General features: G+C 34.8%; 1 long non-coding RNA gene across 1 annotated transcript in view; it reads right to left on the reverse strand.

Annotated features, from left to right (window-relative positions):
* Positions 1–21529: 21529 nt before the first annotated feature.
* The window catches only part of LOC131594883 (uncharacterized), a 30465-nt gene continuing 25272 nt past the window's right edge, over positions 21530–26722 (reverse strand). Inside the window, exon 2 of the long non-coding RNA XR_009281586.1 lies at positions 21530–21730. This is a non-coding gene — a long non-coding RNA (uncharacterized LOC131594883). The remainder of the gene's footprint in view (positions 21731–26722) is intronic.

The raw sequence follows: 26722 nt of genomic DNA on the forward strand, positions 1-26722 counted from the left end.
ACCTGCTACCACTAAATAAGTCTATGCAACCACTAAATAATCTTTAAAATAAGTCTATGCAACCACTAAATAATCTTAAAAAAACACACAGCCATTTATCATCATGGGAAGTGGTAACAGGCAGAACAAGTCTTCATCAGTTTTCTTCTCTATTTTCGCATGCTTCACATCCAAGAATAAGCATCATGCATGGTCTTATATTAAGTATGTTGCACAGTCAATCTATGTATATAGTTGCATCATGCATGGTCGATCTATATATATAGTTGCACTATATATGTTCATCTTTTTTCTTTTTTAATGTAATGTATAATAAACGTGCCTTCAACTCATTTGATTTCAATGGCTTTATTAGCAGTTTTATTTATTTATTGTTCTTGCTCAACTATAAATGAGTTATTCAATAAAATTCTAATTTCCATAGCCAAATACCATACTAATTATCTCAATTCTCTGCATGAAGACTGATCAACAACTTAGTGTCTGAAACCCTTATAAACCTTAGGGGTTGTTTCAGCAGCAGCGGCGGCATGCTGCCGCGTTCATGTTTATTGGACTCTTGGAAGTGAGTTTCCATCTTTCTTAGTTTCCAAATCTCGTGGTTCTTTGTTGTGGAGTTCTAGTTTGTTCTTTGTCTTTGCCTTGTTTCTTTGTTTCTTACCTCTGGATTTTTGTTGCAACATCACCTACTGTGTTTTTGTTCACACGTCCTTTGGCTTTACCGCTATAGTCCCACATTGGTGGCAATGGAAATAAAAGTAGTGTTTATATACCAATCAAACATATAAGTTTATGAATTGAAATTAATGTGAGAGTAAGAGGGTAACTAATGAAACCTAAATGGGTTTAGGCTCAAAAGTATTATTTTGATAATTAAAAAAAAATAATTTCTAAAAAATATTAATAGAAATAATTTTAAAAAACTTAAAAAAATAAAAAAGGTAAAAAAAAATGTAATATATAAAAAAAAACGTAAAAAAATAAAAAAGGTAAAAAATATGTAATATATAAAAAAAAACTTTAAAAAAATGACGTGGATTAAAAAAAAATTAAAAAAGCCACTTGGCAGGCCAAATATGTAGATTTCATGGCCAAGTCAGCATGAGGGGGGATGCAATTTGGAATCTGGGTTTCTCAAGGGGGGAATCACAAATTTTTTTTTAAAGGGGGGAAAATCAAATCTCGCCTATATGGCAGGGGGTAAATGGCTATTAACCCATTAAAAAAACTTAACTTAAAGGAAGGTTTAAAGAATCAAGTGATGGATAAAAATATTGGGCTTGGTATGATGAGCCCACTCATTTGAAGCTAGGCGCAGGGGGTCTGTTGGGCATGTTGGTGGTGCAAATCTAAATAGGACCGGGTCAAGCCCATTAAGCCCAAACCCTTACTCAAAGCACTCAAAAACTAGACGGTAACAAGAGAAAGGTCAAAACGCAACTCGCCTCTCTAAACTCTCTTTATTGATCTCTCTTGTCTCAACCTAAAACTGGTCATTTTATGCATAATCTTACACGAAACATAACCATCAAATCCAATCAGCCTTCATCGATTTCAAGAAATAAGCCAAAATCTCCAGTCAATTTCATCAAACAACAAACACGAGGCCGTGAATCTCCATCCCCCTTTTGAAACCCTAATCAAGATTCTATATAAAAATCAAAGCTATCATAAAAAACAAACATCAGAGATACATGAATCTCAACGCAGAAAATAGAACCCTAAATACCATCATAAACCCTAATCCCAATTTCTCATTAACATTTCAGATTACATGGTACAAGGTTTTTGCGGAAATTATCAATAAATCAACCTTAAAAGAAATCGAAGAAAAATACGAGGATACAAGTATTTGACTCAAATTCTTATTCTCTTTTGATTGTGTCTTCTGTTGTTGTGTGTCGTGTGTCGTATGCGTTTTGTTTGTGTTAAGTTGGTTGAGGAGAGGTGAGTATAGTGTTGTAGAGATAGTTTTGCTGTGAGTTGTGTTCCGTGAGTGTATGATTTGTCGTGAGGGTGATTATGGTTTTTAGGAAAATGTATGGTTACGGTTGTGGTTAAGTATCACGGTTTTGAAGGATGTGTTGAAGTTGTCCGCAGATTTTGCAGTGTTGTGAGGTTGAGTTAAGGGGTATCGGTTGGGAGGTTGAATGAGGTAGAGTGGAAGCAATTTAGGGTGTGGAGGTTGTTAGAACAAGATTTTTTTATGCATTATGTCTCTGAGTTATGACGATTACAATTCATATATTTTGCATGTAACAATTTAGTTTCTAACAGTTTCTTGAGTGTGTAGATACTATGTTTTAAGAGATTCTGGATTGTTATCCGTAAAGAATCATCAAAAACAAGCAAGGCGCCTCGAAAACAACTTTCGTATCTGACTCTGAAGAAACATCAGAAGTTCTGGAAGAATATTAAATATTCATCAGAAGTGAAGTCATTGTGTGCTTCTCATATAAGTTGTTGCTTCAAGAAGTCGCAAGTAATCAGAAGAAAGAATACCGTCAGAGCTTTTGCCCAGGATCAGAAATCAGTAAGCGAGTTTTCATGTCAAGATCAGAAGTTAAGATTTTTTAATCAGAAAAGCTGTTGCTTCTAAGACAAAAGTCAAGATTATGAATACATCAAGGGTCAAGTCTTAGAAGATCAGAAGTGTTCTCATACATTGAAAGGAAGTGCTCACATATCTGATAATAGTGTTATAAATCTTAAATTACGAAGTCTGAAGAAACCATTTTGAAGACCATGTGCTGAAGACTCTGAAGACATGGTTCTGAAGACTCAAGTTTATGAAAACAAATGGTTCTGAAGACCAAGTGCTGAAGATTCTGAAGACTCTGAAGATCCAAAGTTTATTTTCCCTTCTTACAACTCATGTTGTGAGCCTCTGAAATTCAAGAAGAATAGAAGATAATGTTATGTAGTACGAGGTACAAGGTACAGACGAATGTTTCATTCCACTATCAAGAAAGGACAGACGATGTGTACTATCTTGTCTTCCACTATGATTAAGCCGTTGGAAATCAAAAGGACCTTCCTGCCCTCCAATGTCTCTTTCGAGAAGCTATAAAAATAAGATCAGTTCATTCAACAAGGTTGACGACAACTGAATAAGTTATTGTTGCAAGTATCATGATGCTAACTTTCACACTGTCATAATGGATGTTGTCATTGCAGTTGTTAGTTGTTGCTTGGCTTGAATGAAATTCAACCAACACAGATGGAGATTGAAGAATCAATGTATACAAAAAAAGAATATAAATTTAGAAGCCATTGATTAAGAAGTATCTATCAAAAGAGAAGTTAAAGCTCACGCCAAATAGAAATGCTATTGGGTTAATTAGTTGATGCTAATGCCTACGTTGATATGCAGAAGATAATCTGAATAAGAAGATGAAGAATTAAAATCCTACGAGATGATACTCAACTTTTATCACATACATCTTGATGGAGATCAAAAAAAGCAATGAGTTGTTGTAATACCCCATTTCTACATGGTAATTATAATAAAAATTAGTATAAAAATTCAAACCAACCCATGGGATATCACATATGCAACTTAATAACAACGACATAACGCATTCCATACATATACGTAACACTTTTAATCGGATAAACTCGTATTCAGCCTGTTTAGTTTCTTCAAAATAAATCAACTTTAATTAACCACGCTAAGGAGACTATAAAATGGATTTTTGAGTGTTATGTCTCATTGATGAGATTGAAAGAAAAGGAAATTGAGGGAAGTGTTTGTAAGCCTAGAGGGATTGTTGGACTTATGCTCAAGTAACTTTGAGTCCAAGTTATAAAGGAATGCTATTATAGTTTATTAACAATGGTTTATGCTCCATCATGGTTGTCGGCTACCTATTGACAAGTTGATGAACTAATCACCCTTAATTGCTTGTTGATAATAGACGATATCTGGATGGGATAGACTTGTCCTGCTAGCTTGATAGTGTGTAAATTGATTGACGTTCTATCGAGGGGTACTTGTTCACCATTTCGTGTGGACCAAAAGGAAGAGTGGCTATGAAAGAGTTGGAACTTATTGAATAGTTCCGAGACTTGAGGTTATGTGCGAGCTGATTCCGCAAGATGGATGGCCGACGATATCAAAAGTGAATGATAATTGTCTGGTGGATTTTAAAGAGAGTCAGAAGCTAGATGTGAAACATGTATATCTGATAGTCGATAGAAATCAAAACGAAGACAACGACTTTAAGGCAGATAATGTAACACCCAAAAATTTATTTAATAATTTAAATAAATTATTCAAGGATTTAATATGGAAATTTAATCGAAGTTGGATTTATTAGTGATATTATGAGATAAGGAATTGGATTAATATGTTATATATATATATATATATATATATATATATATATATATATATGTGTGTGTGTGTGTGTGTGTGTGTGTGTGTGTGTGTGTGTGTGTGTGTGTGTGTGTGGGGGGGGGGGGGGGGGAGCGACTAAATTGTATAATCGGATAAAGTCGGAAGATAAATAATCTTAGAGTTATTATTTATATTAGGAGTTAATAAATAAATTGGTTGGATATCATCATGGGAATTGGTAACAGGCAGAACAAGTCTTCATCAGTTTTCTTCTCTATTTTCGCATGCTTCACATCCAAGAATAAGCATCATGCATGGTCTTATATTAAGTATGTTGCACAGTCAATCTATGTATATAGTTGCATCATGCATGGTCGATCTATATATATAGTTGCACTATATATGTTCATCTTTTTTCTTTTTTATTGTAATGTATAATAAACGTGCCTTCAACTCATTTGATTTCAATGGCTTTATTAGCAGTTTTATTTATTTATTGTTCTTGCTCAACTATAAATGAGTTATTCAATAAAATTCTAATTTCCATAGCCAAATACCATACTAATTATCTCAATTCTCTGCATGAAGACTGATCAACAACTTAGTATCTGAAACCCTTATAAACCTTAGGGGTTGTTTCAGCAGCAGCGGCGGCATGCTGCCGCGTTCATGTTTCTTGGACTCTTGGAAGTGAGTTTCCATCTTTCTTAGTTTCCAAATCTCGTGGTTCTTTGTTGTGGAGTTCTAGTTTGTTCTTTGTCTTTGCCTTGTTTCTTTGTTTATTACCTCTGGATTTTTGTTGCAACATCACCTACTGTGTTTTTGTTCACACGTCCTTTGGCTTTACCGCTATAGTCCCACATTGGTGGCAATGGAAATAAAAGTAGTGTTTATATACCAATCAAACATATAAGTTTATGAATTGAAATTAATGTGAGAGTAAGAGGGTAACTAATGAAACCTAAATGGGTTTAGGCTCAAAAGTATTATTTTGATAATTAAAAAAAATAATTTCTAAAAAATATTAATAGAAATAATTTTAAAAAACTTAAAAAAATAAAAAAGGTAAAAAAAAATGTAATATATAAAAAAAAACGTAAAAAACTAAAAAAGGTAAAAAATATGTAATATATAAAAAAAAACTTTAAAAAAATGACGTGAATTAAAAAAAAATTAAAAAAACCACTTGGCAGGCCAAATATGTAGATTTCATGGCCAAGTCAGCATGAGGGGGAATGCAATTTGGAATCTGGGTTTCTCAAGGGGGGAATCACAAAATTTTTTTTAAAGGGGGGAAAATCAAATCTCGCCTATATGGCAGGGGGTAAATGGCTATTAACCCATTAAAAAAACTTAACTTAAAGGAAGGTTTAAAGAATCAAGTGATGGATAAAAATATTGGGCTTGGTATGATGAGCCCACTCATTTGAAGCTAGGCGCAGGGGGTCTGTTGGGCATGTTGGTGGTGCAAATCTAAATAGGACCGGGTCAAGCCCATTAAGCCCAAACCCTTACTCAAAGCACTCAAAAACTAGACGGTAACAAGAGAAAGGTCAAAACGCAACTCGCCTCTCTAAACTCTCTTTAATGATCTCTCTTGTCTCAACCTAAAACTGGTCATTTTATGCATAATCTTACACGAAACATAACCAGCAAATCCAATCAGCCTTCATCGATTTCAAGAAATAAGCCAAAATCTCCAGTCAATTTCATCAAACAACAAACACGAGGCCGTGAATCTCCATCCCCCTTTTGAAACCCTAATCAAGATTCTATATAAAAATCAAAGCTATCATAAAAAACAAACATCAGAGATACATGAATCTCAACGCAGAAAATAGAACCCTAAATACCATCATAAACCCTAATCCCAATTTCTCATTAACATTTCAGATTACATGGTACAAGGTTTTTGCGGAAATTATCAATAAATCAACCTTAAAAGAAATCGAAGAAAAATACGAGGATACAAGTATTTGACTCAAATTCTTATTCTCTTTTGATTGTGTCTTCTGTTGTTGTGTGTCGTGTGTCGTATGCGTTTTGTTTGTGTTAAGTTGGTTGAGGAGAGGTGAGTATAGTGTTGTAGAGATAGTTTTGCTGTGAGTTGTGTTCCGTGAGTGTATGATTTGTCGTGAGGGTGATTATGGTTTTTAGGAAAATGTATGGTTACGGTTGTGGTTAAGTATCACGGTTTTGAAGGATGTGTTGAAGTTGTCCGCAGATTTTGCAGTGTTGTGAGGTTGAGTTAAGGGGTATCGGTTGGGAGGTTGAATGAGGTAGAGTGGAAGCAATTTAGGGTGTGGAGGTTGTTAGAACAAGATTTTTTTATGCATTATGTCTCTGAGTTATGACGATTACAATTCATATATTTTGCATGTAACAATTTAGTTTCTAACAGTTTCTTGAGTGTGCAGATACTATGTTTTAAGAGATTCTGGATTGTTATCCGTAAAGAATCATCAAAAACAAGCAAGGCGCCTCGAAAACAACTTTCGTATCTGACTCTGAAGAAACATCAGAAGTTCTGGAAGAATATTAAATATTCATCAGAAGTGAAGTCATTGTGTGCTTCTCATATAAGTTGTTGCTTCAAGAAGTCGCAAGTAATCAGAAGAAAGAATACCGTCAGAGCTTTTGCCCAGGATCAGAAATCAGTAAGCGAGTTTTCATGTCAAGATCAGAAGTTAAGATTTTTTAATCAGAAAAGCTGTTGCTTCTAAGACAAAAGTCAAGATTATGAATACATCAAGGGTCAAGTCTTAGAAGATCAGAAGTGTTCTCATACATTGAAAGGAAGTGCTCACATATCTGATAATAGTGTTATAAATCTTAAATTACGAAGTCTGAAGAAACCATTTTGAAGACCATGTGCTGAAGACTCTGAAGACATGGTTCTGAAGACTCAAGTTTATGAAAACAAATGGTTCTGAAGACCAAGTGCTGAAGATTCTGAAGACTCTGAAGATCCAAAGTTTATTTTCCCTTCTTACAACTCATGTTGTGAGCCTCTGAAATTCAAGAAGAATAGAAGATAATGTTATGTAGTACGAGGTACAAGGTACAGACGAATGTTTCATTCCACTATCAAGAAAGGACAGACGATGTGTACTATCTTGTCTTCCACTATGATTAAGCCGTTGGAAATCAAAAGGACCTTCCTGCCCTCCAATGTCTCTTTCGAGAAGCTATAAAAATAAGATCAGTTCATTCAACAAGGTTGACGACAACTGAATAAGTTATTGTTGCAAGTATCATGATGCTAACTTTCACACTGTCATAATGGATGTTGTCATTGCAGTTGTTAGTTGTTGCTTGGCTTGAATGAAATTCAACCAACACAGATGGAGATTGAAGAATCAATGTATACAAAAAAAGAATATAAATTTAGAAGCCATTGATTAAGAAGTATCTATCAAAAGAGAAGTTAAAGCTCACGCCAAATAGAAATGCTATTGGGTTAATTAGTTGATGCTAATGCCTACGTTGATATGCAGAAGATAATCTGAATAAGAAGATGAAGAATTAAAATCCTACGAGATGATACTCAACTTTTATCACATACATCTTGATGGAGATCAAAAAAAGCAATGAGTTGTTGTAATACCCCATTTCTACATGGTAATTATAATAAAAATTAGTATAAAAATTCAAACCAACCCATGGGATATCACATATGCAACTTAATAACAACGACATAACGCATTCCATACATATACGTAACACTTTTAATCGGATAAACTCGTATTCAGCCTGTTTAGTTTCTTCAAAATAAATCAACTTTAATTAACCACGCTAAGGAGACTATAAAATGGATTTTTGAGTGTTATGTCTCATTGATGAGATTGAAAGAGAAGGAAATTGAGGGAAGTGTTTGTAAGCCTAGAGGGATTGTTGGACTTATGCTCAAGTAACTTTGAGTCCAAGTTATAAAGGAATGCTATTATAGTTTATTAACAATGGTTTATGCTCCATCATGGTTGTCGGCTACCTATTGACAAGTTGATGAACTAATCACCCTTAATTGCTTGTTGATAATAGACGATATCTGGATGGGATAGACTTGTCCTGCTAGCTTGATAGTGTGTAAATTGATTGACGTTCTATCGAGGGGTACTTGTTCACCATTTCGTGTGGACCAAAAGGAAGAGTGGCTATGAAAGAGTTGGAACTTATTGAACAGTTCCGAGACTTGAGGTTATGTGCGAGCTGATTCCGCAAGATGGATGGCCAACGATATCAAAAGTGAATGATAATTGTCTGGTGGATTTTAAAGAGAGTCAGAAGCTAGATGTGAAACATGTATATCTGATAGTCGATAGAAATCAAAACGAAGACAACGACTTTAAGGCAGATAATGTAACACCCAAAAATTTATTTAATAATTTAAATAAATTATTCAAGGATTTAATATGGAAATTTAATCGAAGTTGGATTTAATAGTGATATTATGAGATAAGGAATTGGATTAATATGTTATATATATATATATATATATATATATATATATATATATATATATATATATATATATATATATATATATATATGTGTGTGTGTGTGTGTGTGTGGGGGGGGGAGCGACTAAATTGTATAATCGGATAAAGTCGGAAGATAAATAATCTTAGAGTTATTATTTATATTAGGAGTTATTAAATAAATTGGTTGGATTTAACTATAGGCGTGTATTAGCAATTGAGGGTATTAGTTAGTAAAACCGAAACATGAGTTTTAGAAGCCCGTTTACTCTATTAGGTTATGTTAGAGTAGTACTAGTAGTAGTTATCAAACCAAACAACTGAAACAAACAGTCACGTAGCAGAGAAAGGGGAAAATAACTAAGGGTTTTGGTGCTAGCAATCTGGAAATTGAAGGTTGCAGTGTTAGAAGTTGTAGTTTGCCGATGGAATTTTCGATCTCCGTTCAATCCAAAGGTAAGGGATGGAGTTCGACTAATATACTCGATTGTATGATAGTCGTTATGTGGGATTTTGGGTTGTATGATTTTACTGCTAATTTTGTGTTCATGTATTGAAATTGTGATTCTGTGGTTTTTTTAGTGTATTGGTTGATCTGGATTTTTGAAGTAAGTTGTTATGTGGTTCATGTTGTTGGCATGTGTTGTATTGATCCAAGTCTGTAATATGTGTGTTAGAGATTAATTGTGTTGGAAATTATAACTCGTATGTGTTCTGGGTTTACAGAATGGCGAGAATAGGAATGAAGGTGTATAGATGAACAAAAATATAGTGGAGACGGGGGTTTCAAAAATTTGGTGATTACCTCCCCCCACATAAGGAGACGGATGTCTCCATGGGGTGTAGCAAGTGGAGGCGGGCGCCTCAAGGGTAATGAAGAGGTGGAGGCGGGCGCCTCCTTTCCCCGAGGGCCTAACCTTTTTGTTTTCCTTGTTTTAATGAGACGTGTCCTTGGTTGTTTCGGTCGTAGGGTGATATTACATGTGTTCTTAGTATAATAAAAGTATAATTAGGTGAGTTTGTTCATAGACATGACATAAATTAATGTTAGGGGACTTAAACTAGCATAATCAAAAAATCCAATGGTCTGAGTAATGTTCCAGTAAGCTATAGAATTATTAGAATGCACATCTTGTTTGATGAAAGAATAGTAACAAGTAATAGTAGCCTATATATATATATATATATATATATATATATATATATATATATATATATATATATATATTGATGAATAAGTAGTGATAAATTAGCGGCGGATTGTCTAAGAGCAGAAAACAAGAATTGATAGAATATATGTAACAAGAAATCCATTGATGGTAGCAGAAGTTGTAAAATTTGACAGGAAGCTAATAATGTAGGGATGGCTTATATCAGTAGGAGAAATTAATAGAAATGTATAGTTCAATAAATGGATGTTGCAGGATGTAAGACCCATAGTTTTATGTAACTATAAGTATCAGGGTGTAGAATTAATAAGGGAGTTAGAGAGTTTCGATCGTTAATTTTAATAAATGATCTATAAATAAACATCAAGTTGTCGAAACCATACCGGAGCACTATCGAAAATTTAGTAATATTTTCTATAATGCTCTAATAGTTTTATTTATCTATGGAAAAGATTCGTCGCTTTTATCAAAAATTAAGTAGGAGTTTTCAGGCGTACCGGTCAAAACAAATCAACATTATACAAAAATTAGCGAGCGAAATATTTCGATTTTTGATCATACCAGATTATTTTATTAATCCATATTACGCATAGAGCGAGTAGGTAAGCTCGTTTTATTTTTTAATGCAGTTTACGGTTATACTTTTACCTGTCAAAGCTTGTTTAACCGGGTATTTTTATTTAAGATTTTGATCATTTTCAGTCTGTTTTATTAAACTTCGTACCGCGTAGATTATTTTAACATATTCATTTTTATTTTTCGATAAAATGCACGTTCGACTTTTATTCGTTCCGGATATTTTTTCTATGTGTATATCTCGGAGAAAATAAAATAAAATATTACATAGTATAACTATTTTTTGGTTACGTAGTGTTACTAAAATTACTAAGCATCACTAACAAAAAAAATCATGATATTTTACTCAATGTCATAATGACTTTTACATGTGGGAGAAGGATCAAATGGTTAGGTAACAACCTTATCCCCAACACTATTCAATCCAATGGTTTTAAAATTCATACTCTTAGTTATTAATACATGATGTGATCTAAATCAAATGCACAGAGCACAAAATTTTTCTCTCTCTCGGCATACACCTATCCCATCTTTCTTTCATATTGTCTCTTCTTCCTCTCCTTAATTCCAACCCTTTTTGAAAGCTCATATCCTAGTATGATTTCTTTCATCCTTGGTAGAGAAGTACCTCCTACCAATTACTTGCTTTTATATCCCATGACATTATAAAAGAATTATAAATTTTATGATTAATATTGACCACTAATAACTACATGATCGCTATAATGCTTATAGTTAAAAGCTAGTGTTCTTAGACAATGGACTGTATCATGTTTAAAATATATTAATAATTCTATTAATAACTAAAACTTTGTTTGATTTTTTGTTAGTTAATAATGGATCTGTAGTCTCAACTTTTAAATAAGGTTTATTTGGTAATCAATAAAAAAAAAAAGGAAACTAAATTTCATTTTTGGTTTTCAATCGATACTATAAATTTGTGTATTTAATAATGATACAAGTATAATAATTTATTTTGATATTTCACTCTTTCATGGAAATTTTAAATTTCAGCTACACAGTTATCTCATGAAAATCAAATTAAAAACTTTCTTGAAGTATACATTGAGTTGCTATTTATGAAAGAATGTGTAGTTAGAAATCCTTTAGGGTCTGTTTGGTTCAAATGAGGGGGAGGGGAGGGGAGGGGAGGGGAGGAGTTTTAATGGAGGGAAGAGAAGGGGAGGGGAGGGGAGGGATTTTTTGTAATTATATATATGTTTGGTTCAAACGAGGGGAGGGGAGGGGAGGGGATGGAAGGGATTTCGTTTAAAAATATGTTTGGTTCACGAGGGGAGGGGAGGGATTTTAATAATAATTTACAATTTTATCCTTGTAATTTTATATAAGTGATATGATATTCAATTGTAAAAATTTCATAAATATTTTCTTGGAAATAATATTTGTATAACTGAGTGACTAAAAAGTCATAACTTATAGCATAATATTAAAACAAATTGAGTACACTTGATTCGTATTATAACTCTCGACACAAAATAAACTATGCGTTGATAACAACTTTTGAATACATAAAATAAATTATAATAAAACACAAAAAATTATAGTAGATATATTTTTTATTAAATAAAAAATAATTTGAAAGTGAAGAATAATTATAATAAATTGATGGAAGGCTTGGAAGCAATAGATAAAAAATCACAAAAAGAAAAGTAGTAACATGAAAAGAACATAATATTTTTATAATAATAAAATAAAATTGAGGATATTTTAGTAAATATATTAATTTAATTAATATTAAAACTCAGATCCCCTTCCCCCCTCTGAATCCCCCCGATTTGGGGGAACGCAAAAAGTGTCATTTGGAGGGATTTTGCTCCCCTCCCCTCCTAAAAATTAAACCAAACACATTTCATTTTAAATACTCCCTCCCCTCCCCTCCCCTCCCCTCGCTCTACCTCGAACCAAACACACCCTTAAACAGGAACTTTTTTTTTTCACGTCACATGCCTTCAGTATCTTAGTTTATGATATAAATGTACACTTACTTCTTTTGGACTTTACTAACTAATTTTGTGAATCTAACTTAAGACCAAAGTTCTTTTTATTCCACCATTTTCATCTATTTGGAGTTTGATCTTCAAATTAGAAGTTGGGAACTTTATAACTAAGGTAATATGACATATCTTTTTCTTTTCAAAGTGAAAAACCTTTATTACTCTTCAAGATCTTTGGACTGGAAATTAATAACTTATTACTATGTGAGAAGAAATATTTTGGATGTTACTTATATTCATTTTAAACTGTAAGGACTAACAATTGTGGTGATATGCTGAAGTTCCATTATCTACCATCAAATATACTCTTAAGATGATAATAAAATGATAATTAACATGTATTTAAGATGATAATTGTGGTGCAGTATTTCTAATTTTAAATTACTATTCTCTTTCTAGCATAATATTTAATTTTATTATTTGAATTAAGCCTTCGTTCGGATTAAATAATTTAAACATTAATATTATGATGGCGTAAATTCTCAATTATCCTTTTGTAATATATTGATGATGTGTAACTATATAAATATTTTTTATTCTTATGAAACCAGATTATGATTGATTTATTAAACGTGGTATTTACTAAATTATTTTTACCAGAGAGAATTTATTAACTATTATAGTCATGAAATTAACATATTACTTATGTGTTAAAGCTATTTATAAAATTTGAAATTATCAATCAAAATTTTAGATGTCAATACTAGTTAATTAATCAGCCTTTGTATTGATATTGTGTTGTTATTTTTAGAGAAAAGTTATAATTTCTATTTGAAAGAAATCTACTCTAATTTAAATTGATCTAGTCATCAAAAAGTCTTTTGGGTTACGTTTTTAAAAAGAAAGTTATGGTGTCTAAAGATTTTTTAAGATCAAAATAATAAATGAATATAAACTAGTATGTTAGAAACATCTTTGAAATGGTTTTTATTATTCTTATAAGAGAAAAATCATCTTCCTTTTGAAATTATATATATATATATATATATATATATATATATATATATTAAATATAAAATGATTAGTAAAACGGTAATAAAAAATCTAAATTTAGGTAATTGGCCAAATAAAGTCCTAATTATGGATGTAGTTAGGTTTGTATTAACTTAATTAAATTGTATATTTTAAAAGATTGAAGGTGTAAACTGGATAGGAGACCTCGTCGAGAGAGAAAAATCGTTCTCATGTAGCGTAAGTTGAATGTGTTTGAAGCTTGCTAAGGTACGGGCAATTTCTAACGATATTATATGTGATTGAATGCATATGTGTTGGTATGAATGATGATGTGTCCAATTGGGGGTTTTGTGACAATTGTGTGCTCGACTGAAAATGTTTAATGTTGTGTGCCCAATTATGAATATGTGTTTATGCTGTGATGCTAAACTTGTGAACATACTTTCATATGATTCGTTGAATATATGAATTGACTTGTGGTTATGATTACATATGTGAAGATTATATTAGTTGTTGCATTAATATATGTAGAGAAAGTGTATACTCAAGCATATCATAGTTACGTGTATGTCGAGTGGACTGCACCGGGCGAGGACTCTAGTGGATTGAGCCCACCTAATCCTGCGGGATTTTATTGAGTCAGCGTCAGTGGAGAATACTGCACCTTTAGTGGAAAGAGGCCACGACTCTCTGCGAAGAGGTTAAATTCCGGAATTCATGCATGTGAGGAACCCGGTTAGGGGGATCATACCCATGTAGAGTCTGCATTAGGATATTTGTGCATCACTTTATTTGTTGAAATAAATATTGTGATTGTTGTATATCATGTATTACTTGCATTTATGTATTCTTTCGTATATGCTATTTTTAGATTGTGACCCTCTACTACCTATATGTTGCGGGTTAACGCCCAACCAAACCGTGGCACAGTACCCGATGCCACCACTAGAGATGGTAACATGGACGGCGTGGGATTTTACTGATAGGGATCGGCTTAGTGCTTGGAGTTTAGACTCAGCTGCAGGCACAACATACTATCATGGGCAGGTCGTTATTACTACTTATCTTGACGCTCTTCAAATACATCAGAGTAAAGTTTGGCAGATACCTCCTTTTCCTGTTCCCATTCATATTTTGGGTGCACCATGGTATACCCCAATAGACCCCCAGTCTAGGATGCAGACGAGTTCGGTAGGGATTACTGCACCATTCGGTGGTTTGGGAACCCCCACTCAGTGAGGATTTGAGGTGGTTGGACCTTCGGTACCGGTGGAGACATTGGAGGAGGCGATACAAAGAGAAGCAGGTGTTGCATGACTAGGACCTTCAGGGGGTCCAGAGCTAATTCACATGGTATCTCCTTTTGGAGTTTCTTTAGGAGAGGACAATTGCTATGAGATTCCAGCTCCCTCGGTCACCCCGACCATGTGGATTAATTTGGTCACCACTGAGTCAGGTGATGATACTAGTACAGAGGTGTACGAGGCGACATCCTGGGTTCGGGCCCCTTCCGAGAGCTTTTGCCTGGTTTGTGGCGAGCACCCTTATGTTTGTCCCCTTTAGTTCCAGCGTGATTGTATAGGCTCACCATGATTTGACTACTCTGACGTAGATGGTGTTTAGCCGTAGTTATTTTTGGTACCCTTTTGGATGATTGTACTTGATATTATTACACTTCTAGTGAGCAGCTGTTATTATGTTTAGGCTGCAGTATGCCCTAAGTCCATGACACACTTATGTTTAGTTGTCATGAACTAGGTGCTTTATTTTGGGGATTTGTAATATTCAGGTATATACACTTTGCTTCCTTGAGGAGCACTACTGATTCATATAGTACTATTCAGTTTTAAAAACGGTTGTCTTGCTTTTAAAATTATATGTTGTAGTTCCTTCGAATATGTTAGAGTCGGCTTCCCATTTAATTTAGAATACACCGTTGTTTTAAAATTATATATACTTGCTCTTGTTTTACAATAAAACGGGGTGTTACATTGTGGTATCAGAGCATGACTTTAGATCTTCAAAGGGAAAGTGAACTAGGAAGTCATTGGTCTAGAGTCTTTTAGATTACACTAGTTGACGAGTCAGTCTTAACGAATAGAAAATTAAGTTTGCGATAATGAGTTTATTCAATGAGATATTTCTTGGGAATCGGAGAAGGATCCTAATCTAAGTATTGGGTTTTGTAGGAATAAGATGTCTCCCTGAAGAGCGCCTACATCCCCTAGGAGGAATGATCTCTCCATAGATCAAATGGCTCACGCAATGAATGCTATGGACGGGGCGTTACACAGGAAAATAAAAATAGTATAAAAACAGTCGCGTAGATGAAAATAACGGGATAATTAGTTGCCCGGAATCAAACGGAATTCGTCGGGGAGGTTCGTATATATAACTAGATAACGTTGGTTGTTGTTTTGTTGAATATTATATCGATTGTGTGAGTTTCAGGTATTGTTGAAGTAAGTTGGTTTTGTCCCGAATTTGGACAAATTTTGGTTGTAGGCTCAAATAGCCAAAGTGGAAAGTTGTTTGAGTTGCGGTTTAAGTTTGTGTTTGAGTTGCTCTTTATTTTGTTGTTATTCTAACTTCATTATGAAATTGTTGATTAGATGTCGTTCATGTTGTCGCATAACATTCACATTGTTTAAGTTGGCCTGAACTGGCACCTGATTAAGTTGGCCTTGATGGCACCCTGTGATAAATAATCTTAGAGTTATTATTTATATTAGGAGTTATTAAATAAATTTGTTGGATTTAACTATAGGTGTGAATTAGCAATTGAGGGGTATTTGTTAGTAAAACCCAAACATGAGATTTAAAAGCCCATGTATTCTATTAGGTTTTGTTAGAGTAGTAGTAGTAGTAGTAGTTATCAAACCAAACAAAAGAAACAAACAGTCACGTAGCAGAGAAAGAGGAAAATAGAACTAAGAGTTTTGGTGCTAGCAGTCTGGAAATTGAAGGTTGCAGTGTTAGAAGTTACAGTTTGCCAATCGAATTTTTGAGTTCCGTTCAATCCAAAGGTAAAGGGTGGGGTTCGACTAATATACTCGATTGTATGATAGTCGTTATGCGGGATTTAGGGTTGTATGATTTTACTGCTAATTTTGTGTTCATGTATTGAAATTGTGATTACGTGGTTTTGTTGGTGTAACGGTTGATCTGGATTTTTGAACTAAGTTGTTCTGTGGTTGATGTTCTTGGCATGTGTTGTATTGATCCAAGTCTGTAATATGTGTGTTGGTGATGAATTATGTTGGAAATTATAACTTGTATGTGTTCCGGGTTTACAAAATGGCAAGAACAGGAATGAAGGTGTATTGATGAACAAAAATACAGTGGAGACGGGGGTCTCAAAATTTTGGTGATTCCCCCCCCCCCCCCCCCCCACATAAGGAGATGGACATCTCCATGGGGAGTAGCAAGTGGAGGCGGGCGCCTCAAGGGTGAGAAAGAGGTGGAGGCGGGCGCCTCCTTTCCCTGAGGGCCTCACCTTTTTGTTTTCCTTGTTTTAATGAGACGTGTCCTTGGTTGTCTCGGTCGTAGGGTGATATTACATGTGTTCTTAGTATAATAAAAGTATAATTAGGTGAATTTGTTCATAGACATGACATAAATTAATGTTAGGGGACTTAAACTAGCATAATCAAAAAATCCAATGGTCTGAGTAATGTAACAGTAAGCTATAGAATTATTAGAATGCACATCCTGTTTGGTGAAAGAATAGTAACAAGTAATAGTATACTAACTCACAGTAGTGAATATATATATATATATATATATATATATATATATATATATATATATGTATATATATATATATATGTATAGAGATGAATAAGTAGTGATAAATTAGCAGTGGATTGTCTAAGAGCAGAAAACAAGAATTGGCAGAATATATGTAATAGGAAATCCATTGTTAGTAGTCGAAGTTATAAAATTTGACAGGAAGCTAATAATGTAGGGATGACTTATATCAGTAGGAGAGATTAATAGGAATGTATAGTTGAGTAAATGGATGTTGCAGGAAAATAAAAATAGTTTAAAAACAGTCGCGTAAATGAAAATAACGGTATAATTAGTTGCCCGGAATCGAACGAAATTCTTCGGGGGAGGTTCGTATATATAATTAGATAAAGTAAGTTGGTTGTTTTGTTGAATATTATATCGATTGTGTGAGTTGCAGGTACTGTTTAAGTAAGTTGGTTTTGTCCCGAATTTGGATAAGTTTTGGTTGTAGGGTGAAATAGCCAAAGTGGAAAGTTGTTTGAGTTGCGGTTTAAGTTGTTGTTTGAGTTGCGATTTAAGTTGCTGTTTGAGTTGGTGTTTCTTTTGTTGTTGTTCTGATTTCGTTGTGATATTGTTGATTAGATGTTGTTCATGTTGTCGCATAACATTCACATTGTTTAAGTTGGCCTGAACTAGCACCTAATTAAGTTGGCCTTGATGGCACCCTATTAAAGTTGTTGAAATGTCTCGATAACCTGACATATGATTAAGTTGGGAGTTGTACTCTGATGGATCCACATGCATTTGCATAGTCAAGTTTCATGTTGAGTTGCATTTTGACGTCGTTGTTATTGCTATGTTGCTTGGTTGATTGTTGTATTGTGGTTGTTTCTGAATATGGTGAATATTGTACGATTTTATGTCTAATATATCAATTATCATACTTTTGCTTATACTTTTCGATATCTCGCCCTTTATTTGTTCGCCGTTGCCTTTATATTGGTAACGTGCAGGTAGCGAGGAGTAAAGACTTAGTAGCTTATTGGTGTCGTCGCTCTGATACGTAGCACTCGGGGGGATTTAACGCTTGTTTTGATTTATGTTATTATTTTAGTTAAAGTTGAATTTGGTTGTTATATTGAGAATTTTGTTGTTGATTAAAGTTGTTGAAAGATGCTATGATTACTCACAGTTTTAATTTGATTTGTTTTTCCGCTGCAGTTACTTAATTAAAGTTGAATCATTGAGACTAAATACTTGTTGAAGTTATTTACTTTATTTTGGTGCTATGTATCGGTTTAAAAATTAAGTTGTTCCGTTGTTGGCTTGAAAGTTGAATGTAATGCTTCAAGTTAAGTCGAAATTTTGGCACTCTGATTTTAATATAAACGTTGGGTAGATTTGGGGTGTTATAGATAATTAGAGTGACGCGGCTAAAGGGTGATATGGCACAAGTTTGTTGTGCGAGGTGACTTGTTGGGAATTGAGTGTTAAACAACAGAAGCCGATGGGATGATACAACCGATTGGAATTCCAGAATGGAAATGATAGGTGAAGGGTTTGTATATTATTCGTGTTCCTAACATATAGATATAATGTATTGAATTGCATGTTTGAATTCCTAAGACGTAGCATTGTGGTACTGGAGTATGTGTTAACATTGTCGATATTATGATTATGTTGAAGTGCTTATGACGGTGTTGCGGTGTAATGAAGTGACAGATCATGTATCTTAAAGTGATGGGACTGGGAGTAAGGTGAACTGATGCGTTCATAACCTGGTAGCAATAAAACGTATGGGAATATAGTGGTTGACTAGGTGGGATGTTGGTTTGTGACATTTTGCAATGATGACAAAACATGAAGTAGGAGTTAGAAAGAAAGATGCGAGAGTCGTATCTAGAGTAGTAAGTATCATGCGAATTTTCGAGGACGAAAATATTCTAAGCGGGGGAGAGTTGTAACGCCCCGATTTTATTTAAATTATTTTAATTTAAATAATTATATGATGCGACGCTTTTGGTGGGTTTCGAGGGATGTTGAAATGTGTTATTGTACTTTGACGAGAGGTAATTACCTTAGAATATTTAATTAGTGAAGGTTAGAGGTGTATGACTAATTTTGTAGTAGCAAGGGTGCATTGAGAATAAATTAGTATTATTATTATGATAAATAATTATAGTTATGATGATAATTATAATTTTATAATTAAATAATAAGTTAATTGGAGTGAGGTTCTTATAGTAAGAGTGTGTGGACTAATAAGGGCATAAAGGGAAAAGACTAGTGAGGTCTATTGATAAAAGAAGGAAGGGAAGGAATTGGAATTATTCTAATCAATCGTTAAAGTTTGGAGAAAGAGAGAAGAGGCAAGGAAAGGCTAGGTCAAGGGTTCTTCCACCATTGTTGAGGCAATCAAGCTTTGGAAACCTAAGGTAAGGGTGGGGTTCCAACTATCTAATAATTGATATAACTATGAGTAGAATGATGATTGCATGTTAGGTTTTGGGGTAGATGATTATTAGGATGGATGATTATGAATTGATGATTTTGTTGTGTTGATTTGATATGAATGGATGGATATGATGTTAGTTGAGAATAATGAAATTTGGAATGTTTAGATGATTTGTAATGTCTGTATTTCCCTTAAATCAAGTACTATATGATAGGATATGTATTGGAGTTGTTAGACGTTAAAATCAGGGGTTTGGGATATGTAGTATGGTATAAAAACCAGAAAATCGCACAAAATCGTGTTAAGAATGGGGTTTTCTGGGCTCTGACACGGCCGTGTCAGATTCGGGTCCTGGGTGCCTAAAACGTGAAGAAATAACAAAAAAAAATGAGCTGGGAGTGACACGGCCGTGTCAATTGACACGGGTGACCGTGTCAGCTTCGGAACATTTGTATTGGGAAATTGTTTTGGTCATATCTTTTGAACCGTAACTCTGTTTGTCGCGCCGTTCGTACTGTTTTAAAGCTAAAAACATTTTCTACATTTTAATGAACGTTTTGAATACAGTAGTTAGGTACTTTATTAAAATAAAACCCAATATGTATGTATGTTGAATGTATTATAATGTGAAGTGTCATATTTGATTGCGAAGATGATGTGAAAGCAGCGCGATTGCCTTATGTATGTTGTTTTACGACGATGTTGATGCTGATGGCCTGGTTTTGGGCATGTGATAAATATCGTTGTTCGGTAGTTGCATAACGATGAAGTGGTATGTGTGTGTCTCATGCATTGCATAATAAATGAAGATGATTGTTGTTGTGAAGGGTCGACATTACAAATTTAGTCGTTGCCTTCATTTGGCATTGTAGAGTTAGCCATTGCCCACAGATGGCATTTGCGAAGATTTTGGTACCACATGCATGATGTCGTGTCAGTAACATTGCATTGCATTTTGATTTGTTTGATGATGAAGCGATGATGTTTGATTATATAATCAATACGTGTCTATGATGAATGATGATGATGTAGGGGATGTTTATGTAATCAAATGCTTATAATTATTCCCTTTATTATATTGTTGTTGATATCTCACCCCTTCTATTTGAATGTTGCCTCTACGTGGGTAACATGCAGGTGATCCGCAATAGGCGAGGTTAGACGTCGTTCGTGTCGAGTCGGTGTCATGCTCTGATACGTAATACCGGGGAGGGATGAATGCTTGTTTTATTTTGTTGCATTGTGGTTTATTTGAAAGTTGGTGGGAGTAGTTATAACTCCCTTTTATTTGATTAAATGTTGGATTTTGATAAGTTGAAAATGTGGAGATCGAGTACCTATGTTTTCTTTCTATTGCAATAAAGAAGTTGATGTTTGAGAAATATGATGATGATGTTGTTAATTCACCCGAATGTGTTATGTATCTATGTTTTATAACTTGAGCATATGTGTTTTTAATGTTGATAACGAAGTAGCATCCTATTCTTGATGTGTTGTGTTAAAATTTTAATTACTCTGAATTATTTGATTAATTAAAATAGCGATGGAGAATAGGGTGTTACATTTTTGTATCAGAGCAGGTCGGTCCGTCCGGCTAAGTTGTCGAGTCTTTAGTGTAGTGTGACCGTTGAATATTGTTGATGTGTTGTTTCTGTAACACCCTCCTTAACCCCGCGGCAATTGTTATAATGTTCAGAGTAAACATGAATTAAGGATGCCACAATTTGAAATAAACCACTCATCAAATCGATTTTCATGCTTCACGATGAACGAACTACCAATTTTAATAAATCATGTTCAACACAGCGGAATTAATTTAAAACGGAATAGCATAATCTTCATCGATGCATAAACCAATAAAAACATAATCCAAACACCAACAGAAATAAGAGTATAATAATTACCTCTAACTAGTGTCCCCCAGTATTAGAAATCAGAGCATGACACCGACAAAACTAACAGACTAGCCTATAAGCTATCCTCACCAAGCTCAATAGCCGTTACTCCTCAATCTGAAAAATGTCAACAGTAAGGGTGAGACATTGTCATACCCCAAAATTTGCCCATACAATTTTTCCCATTTCAATTCAAATCAAGATGCAAAGCTCCAAGACATCCCTCCTAAACAAAGGCTCGAGAAACTAGGGTGTTGTTGTTCTGAAAAAATCAGTGGATCAAAAGATCCAATACATTTCATATGGTCTATGATATCCCACACTACTCCCATACAACAAAATCGGGCGAATTACGAGTGGCACAAGTTGACTGATCTTGAGAAAACTCATAAGGACCAAATTAAGCAAACTTAAAAATTTGAGCTATTGGGCCTGGTTAATGTCCAAATATGTATATGACCTCATATGGGCCCTCTAAATTCATTCATGCTTCATAATAATTTTTCTTCTTATTTATTAATTTATTTTTTATTTATTCAAAGATAAATTAAGTAAATTATGAGATAAATTATTTAAAGCGTATGGGCTTGAATTTAGGTGACTTTTGGTGTCCAAAAGGACTGCAAACCGTGTAGAGTTTATTTTCCAATCAAAATCCAAGTCAAGAATAGCAAGTTTGAAGATTGGTTCCAAATCAAATCTTCATGAGATTTGAACTTTAATTCTTGACCTAAAACTGATGCTCTATATATATACACACTAATGCTGAAGCCTGGGGGGAATTTTCATAAGGATTGACGCCACCAAGAGCTGAGGCGAAGTTCAAGAAACTAAAGAGAAAAACAAATTCGGACGCAAGGCCATGATGCGATTTAAGGCAAATAAGAGACCTTAATCGATTCCTGGGAATACTCTGAAGCTATTGCAATCACCATCGTCAATCTGAACATCAAGAATCGCGGCACATACGCTAACGGTTTGCCCAACTTTTCTCTATTTTGAATACCTTCATACACGAATCATAAACCAATTTTGGTTATACCTTTGCATTTATATCGATGTTTATGAGCTTTCTGCACTTTTAATTGCATTTTGGTTGCTGTTTGAAGAATCTGCCATTGCTAGGGTTCGTGTATTCCAAAAGAGGGGTTCTGAGTCAGAATCGATTTTAGATCCAATTAACGGGTTCTTTAGACTCGTGATGCTTTTTTTGAATTGAATTGGATTACTTGTGTGCTTCGATTCACGTTTATTTGCAGGATTTAGGGATGAAGAGCTATGGCCACGCGTGAAAACCGTGGCCGAAAGCGTTGCCTATTCTTCATAATATCCACGAAGAAGATGAAGCCAAGGCGCGCCAATTCTGGTTTTTTTTTAATTTGGCTGTTTACTTATATTATAACCATTGATTGATTTCCTTAACAGCATGAACAGATGGAGCAATTGGCAAAGGGCGCTATTGGTGAGGGATAAAACCAGGGTTCGAACCCCACTGAGGCCAACCCTTATTTTTAACCAAAATCATATTATGGTTTGCTAGTTGATCCGGTACACCCTTCTCGCGCGTGACCATGATGAGCCCTCAAGCAACAGCCATCAGATCTATCTCAATTCCGATCCAACGCCTAACAAGACACTGGTCCACCATGCATTCCTAGGCTGCATACACACTAGATTTCCAGCTAAGATTTCTTTTCTTCTTTTTGTTTTATTACCTTTATTTACTCATTTTTATTTTGTTTATTTAATTTAATAATAATTCCTTTTATTTTTTCCTCTTTCTTATATATAAACTCATAGTAATTTCTTTTTTTTTACAATCATTTTATTTTTAACATCTATTTTATAATGAAATGATTAATTTGATTTAATTATAAATAATAAATCTTATGTGATTAAATTAATTTAATTGTTTAAATATTTAATTAGATTAATATTTGTATTAGGTGATCAGATTACCTATTAATTCAGACGATTAAGATTTAATCGAAAAAACTATTTTTGCCGATTTATTAATTAGGTTGAAAACCAATAATTAATCAGATTAAAGTTATTTATTCTATTAACCTTGGTTAATTCGTACCCTAATCAGGGTTTACGAAGATCATTCCTACACTGAACAATATTTCTTGTTTCTATGTTTTTTTAGGGCTAGCAACATGATTTCTTCCGACTGCGCACCATGCCCATCAAAAAAGCTAAGTTCCTAAAACTTTTCTTTTCTTTTATTTTTATTATTTACTTTTGTTTAAATATTATTGGTATTATTTTTGCCTTGAATAGTCAATACACTCACCACTGCTTTCTTTTTTCTTTGTCAATTCTCCGATGGTCAGGGTCAATGTTTCGTGCTTCAAGGCAGATCTCTGCCCCATCAACCTTCATCACTCAAAGCTAAAGGTTCGTCAAGTCGCCAAAGCTACGAATGTCGGTAATCCTAAAACCCTAAATATTTTCTTTGTTCATTATTACTTATGTCAAACCCTATCAAGGGATCCGCTGGTTTCATTGTCCCCTTCCCCTATTATTATGTAACTGTTTATTGGTTGTATTGATTGGCCTTGAAGGCACTTAAACTGTTATATTATTTTTACTGCGTGGTTAGTAATCTTAGGGAGTGCAAGCTTTGAATTAACATAGATCACTAATTATAAGATAAATATCTGAATATAATCACGTGATTGTTGCACACACGCACGCTTTTGGGTAACCTCTCTGTTGCCTTGTTGCCTGTTGCCTGTTGCCTTTGTGTTTTTGCAGAATAAGCTATGTCCCTCGAATTTGAGGATACCTCAGCCATGCTGCCTCGATAGTTAAAGGTCATACGACCCTAAATGATGCTGCCTTCGATACACAATATGACCTCGACCCTCGGAAGTTGCCTACGGAAAAAGGCTGAGGTATCTTCTGGTTGCCTAACGAAAAATGGCTTATTCTGATCCTTGCCTTAGACTACCTGCCCTTCTATGGCATGGGACAGTCTTATGGCAAAGGATGCTTCGACGACCCTTCAACCTCCAAACGAAAGGCTCCCTGCCCTCTTATGGCAAGGATTGACCCTTTCATTCTGAAAGGCTAAAAAGAGACCTATCATCTGAGTTTAAGGTAATTGCCCCTAATTGCCTTGCAATGCTCATCTTTAATATTCTTTCTCACAATTCTTCGAAAACTGGCTACGCTCATTTACGAGCTAAAGTCCACTTTTTTCTTTCATCTACTTTTTTTTCTAAAAAACAAACGAGCAAGCAAAGCAATTAAGAGCCCATGGAAAACCATGGATGCAAAGGGTGCCTTACACCTTCCCTTTGCATAAATTACCCCCCGAACTCAGATTTCTTTAAAAGGTTTTTTTCTGTTTCTTTTAGCCTTTCCGATTTAGTTTGGATAAAATAAAAGTCGGTGGCGACTCATGCTTAACCGCGACATTTCGATCGATAAAAAGTCAGTTCACCGTATTACAGAACTGGCGACTCTGCTGGGGATGCTTTCGATTAAAAGAGGGGTTACCTTAAAAGTTTAGGATTCACTTAATTGTTTTCTATTGTTTGCTTTGCTTGCTTTATTTTTCAGGGCTGTTTTGGGAATTAACTGAAGGACGAATCCTACACCCGGATTCAAGTACATCTAAGATAGGAAGTGGCATAGTCATGGCGACCTCCTTCATGTATGTGGAGGATGGGTCAATATGAGAGTTCACGCTTAAGTTAGGCCTCTATGGGTGTTTGCATGCTTCTCTTGTATGAGGGAGGTTCGTGCGGATGTCCATGGGTGAGTCGGAGCTTAAGGACCTTTAGTTACCTTTAACCCATCTTGACTTTTAGGAACGTAGTGGGGGGACTACTCTTGATGTATGTTGAGAGCATGGTCGCTACCCGATACTACAACTCAGATAGGTTCTTTCTCAAAGTATCATTGCATGGTATGTATGTATCATGTTCGAGGGTGCTTTAGGAGGGCTGACAATTCTGGGTAACTCGGTAGAACCCGTTGCTGAAATCTCCTTATCCATAGAAATACCCTTGGGAAGGACACCTGATCAGACTCCATGCAAGCCTTAAGCCAAAATTGTGTGACTTGTGTGACTTGCGTGACTTGTGTGACTTGTTTATACTACTAACCTTTGTTCCCTTTCAGGTTTTGTTAAAAGGACTTGTTTGTCCCTACTATCTTACGCTTTGCCTGATGCACTGCATTCACATGACATCATGACATCATAAGCATAACATGATTTAACTAACCCTTTCAAGGATCTTAGGGATTTAGGACGCACAATTTCAGGTACTCTTATCAAGGACTAAATTCCTATCAAGGGGCAAGAGGATTTACTTTCCTCTGGGCACATACCTTCCAATTCAGAGACTCAGTACCTATCAAGGGGCAAGAGGATTTATTTTCCTCTAGCCATGTACCTTCAAATTCTAAAGTATCCCCGAATCAGAGGCTATTACCCACTGGATATGGTGAGCTTGATTCTCAAAGAAAGACATTCAAAGACAAAAGTCAGAATTCTTCGAACAAAGATGCGACCAAACCATTTTCTAAAGTTGCTAACTAAATTCCTAAAGATCCTTGAAAGTATTGCATTTGCATTCATGACATCGCATATTCCTAACCTTGTTTTCAGGTTCCGCCTCGACAATCATTCCTCTCAGATATAGTCAAGCTGGAGATTCATTCTGACCAGTCCTTTTACATTCCAAAACTTCGTCAAATAACTCATCGACTCTAACAAGCAAGCATTCTATATCAGATATGGTCCAATGTATGACCCGTTCCGGTATCTTCAGTCAGATATGGTCTAATGTATGACTCGTTCTGACATTCCCCTTCAGATATGGTTTAATGAATAACTCGTTCTGATATCCTTCAACAGATATAGTCCAATGTATGACTCGTTCTGACATTTCAACAGATATAGTCCAATGTATGACTCGTTCTGACATTCCAACAGATATGGTCTAACGTACGACTCGTTCTGCTATTCCTCAACAGATATAGTCTAATGTATGGCTCGTTCTGATATTCCTCCTCAGATATGGTCTAATGTATGACTCGTTCTGACACTCCTCTACAGATATGGTCTAAAGCATGACCCGTTCTGGTCTTCTC

Source organism: Vicia villosa, linkage group LG4, assembly GCF_029867415.1.
Source record: "Vicia villosa cultivar HV-30 ecotype Madison, WI linkage group LG4, Vvil1.0, whole genome shotgun sequence".
Taxonomy (NCBI): domain Eukaryota; kingdom Viridiplantae; phylum Streptophyta; class Magnoliopsida; order Fabales; family Fabaceae; genus Vicia; species Vicia villosa.